This window comes from Oryzias latipes, chromosome 1 (assembly GCF_002234675.1).
Source record: "Oryzias latipes chromosome 1, ASM223467v1".
Taxonomy (NCBI): domain Eukaryota; kingdom Metazoa; phylum Chordata; class Actinopteri; order Beloniformes; family Adrianichthyidae; genus Oryzias; species Oryzias latipes.
Genome location: NC_019859.2, coordinates 161993 through 165526, shown reverse-complemented (window position 1 = coordinate 165526; position 3534 = coordinate 161993).

The following is a 3534-nucleotide window of genomic DNA, read 5'->3' as shown; positions in this document are numbered from 1 at the left end:
GGCTGCTTGGTTCTAGAAGTTCTGCTGGGTTCAGACCTTCAGCCAGGAGCTCAGTAGGTTTCCTTCCTTTGCTGCTGTGGGTCTGGAACCTCCTTCCGTCAGGTTCTTGATTCTGGTGATCATGTCTTAGAACCAAAGGGAAGAAAGAAGTGACGGTGGGTTCTGGGGTCCCAGTCTGGTTCCTGACCCAGACACGGTGTCTGTTTTAAGGAACCAGACGGGGCTTCGCTAAGCCTCAGTTGGCAAAGATGTTCAGCTGTTTCTCTAGAAGACATTTGAAGTGAAGCTGACGTCTCCGTCAGGGAGGTTGACTCCATGAAGCCTGACTTACTGGACTAATGAGGCCCTCTGGACAGACGAGTTCTCTGATGGTCCAAATCCAGACGTGGTCAACGAGGACGAAGGTTGGGACCGTGACCTACAGGTGACCGTGACATCACATCCTGGAAGCATTTACCTGAGAAGGCCTTTAAAGCCTTTCCAGTTGTCTTTAGAAGTCCTCCACCATCAGAAGAGTGCTAGAAGATGTTGAAACCACCAGAAACCCCATTTTTCTTGGACTGGGTCTGTAAACGCGTTTCTTTCCCTCTAGAGGAGCTACTAGTACTCTAAAGGTTCCTGCTATGTGTGGCGACAGAACAGAAGCTCTTACAATATGATGCAGACAGGATGCCGTTACGAGGCACATGATTTGATTGGCAGATGATGGGCGGGTCTTTGGTGTTTGTAAAACGTTCTAGAGACGGCTGTGGAGATTCATGCAGGATGGTTCCACAGCACAATCGCGTCTAAAGGCCCGTACACACCGGGACGAATATTCGTCAGGCGTTATTCGCCAGCGTTTTTCGCCACGTTTTTTGTGTTCACACCCAGGAGATTTTTGCTGACGATGAGCCGGGCGAACATGCAATTTCATTCCCTGACATTAGATGGCGCTTAATGTAAACAGAAATACTCCTGTACACAAGGTGGCGCTGCGCAACTTTATGCTTCTTAAAGTCGCTTTTCACTCAGAAGAAGAGAGCAAGTATTTACACGCTTGTCAGAATCATACAAAGAAAACATGAATATTTCAAGCACCAGTAGCTCCAACTGTCGGTGTGCACACTCACATTGGTGCCCTTTGTTTAGTCACGAGGCGTTAAACGTCGGCGAATATCGCACACGAAATTCGTCCCGGTGTGAACGGGCCTTAAAACGTTCATCCTGGTTCTTTAGGTTGAAGATGAGGTTTTTTTCTAGAGCTTCTTGGATTAACATGAAGATCCAGGATGAACGTTCAAACCTCCGGTCAGCCGCTGCTGCACAGATCCCTCCGTCTACAGATGTGAAAAGACACGGTGGAAGACCAATGACTGTGGCTGATTGGAGGGGCGGGGCTACGGCACCCTTACAGTGCTGGAGGCAGTCATGTTGGGGGGGGGCATAAGAGTGCCTTTTGTTCACACTTTGGGATGAAAACGGAGTCAAACATCCCTCCAGGGGGGGTAATGGTGGAGCTTCTGAACGAGGGAACTTTACATCCTGATACCAGCAGTAGCTCCGGAGAGACACTGGACCACAGCTAGGGGTCAGAGTCCCAAAATGACCCCACTGTTTTAATGACGGGGGCATACCATGGCAAGATTGAGGGGTGGGAATCCATTCATTTTCTTCTTCACACTCTTTTTTTGGGCTCTTAGTTTTGTTATTTCTGTTTTATGTTAGAAATCAACTAAAATGGCGTAAACCTCTGTAGCGCTTCTCTACCTTCTTAGAAGGCCCACAGCGCTCTACAGTCCCATTCACACACTGATGCCGAACACCGGCGCCAACCTCTAACCGCCAGGAGCAATGTGGGCGTCAGCGTCTTGCCCAAGGGCCCTTCGACACATGGGAACAAACAGACACTGAACCCCACTTGCTCCTGGTCCTCCATCAGTGTGTGAATGTAAAGCACTGTAGGCCTTAAGGTAGGAAAGTACTAGCTGAGTACATTTAGCAGTTATTAGCTCCAGTGAGAAGGCACCAGCAGTAAATCTAACCTTAAAGTCATCTCTAACGTCTGAAGTTTAGAAAATGACTTTTCCCATCTTCCCCACTGCATTTTTCTAAACATTTGTCTTTTCTTAGGGTTTCTTTGCAGAATTTCTGTTTAGCCCCCAACTTTCCCTTACTGCCCCCCAAATGTGTGTCCTTATTTCTGCATGGCTGACTTTTTGGACTGCTGCTAAACAGGAAGTGATGAAGACGAGGTGTTCCTCTTCTGAAGATAAGTGTCTACATGACTTTGTAATAAAACGCTTCAACATCCTAAAGGCCTTTTTTGTTTTGTTTTTTGTTGACTCTTTACAATTTCACTTCCAAATTCAAGAATATTTTCATGACATGACCTTTCCCTGCATCTCAAATACAAACTTTATAACCCAATATTTTAATTATTTAGGAAAGAAACAAAAACAAACTAAATATTTACAACTTCCCATTCCTCCTAAAGCCAAGGAAGTCCACTTTAAACCAATTCCAAGGAATTACTAAGAAAACGGTTTGGAATTCCTGAAAACTGTTCTTTTTGTTATGAAGATATTGAAACAACTGAGAATCTTTTCTTTGAATGTTTTTACTCTCATGGCTTTTGGGACAATATACATTATTGGCTCTTCCCTAAAATTACATGTTTAGCAGACTTTTCTATTAAGGATATCATTTTGGGGTTTATTTAAAAAACCAATCATTTTAAATGTTGTAATTATTTTGGGTAGATTCTATACACAAATATCGATTCCTTAACATCAATCCATACTTTTTTACATTTCATGAAGAACTCTGATCTTTTTCTTCTGTAAACATCATCATGGAAAATAAACTTGCTATGGAACTCCTAAGTATCATGATTTCATAATTTACAGCTTTTTGATAATCCCTAAATTCATGATCATTGCAATGCCCGTGGATATCCCCTTTATTTTATTTTAATCCGTCTTATTTAAGTTTGTATTTTATTTCTTTATTGTTTTTTGTATTTGTTTTTACTTAACTTTATTAACGTTGTTAACTTTTTTCTATATCTGTGTAACCGAGCGATGGGGGAGGTTCAATAATCATTCACTCTGTGGTCATAAACGACACGGGACAACAGGTCCGCCATTTAGTGGATCCGCTCACCAATTCTTTATTCTTCTTCTTCTACTCTCCCAAATTTAACTTGCCACGCCCCCTGGTCTCTAGGGTAACCCGGGAGGGACACACCTCTCCCAAAATAAAAGATCCAGGAAGTTGGTTACATACGTCCACCCTTTCAAAAGAAATGTCCTCATTTCTACAATTTCTACAGGAAATGCAACAGGCCGGGGAGTGCAAAAAAATAAATAAAATAAATGAATTAAGAAATAAACATTCGAGACCCAATATGGCGTCAACAAAAGTCAACCAAACAGGAACAACATGAGTTTACAGAACCCACCGGCAAATTTCCCACCACAGGAGGGAGAGGAAAAAAAAAAATCTGAATAATAATACAACATTGCCTGCCAACCAACAGCATATTATTCAACA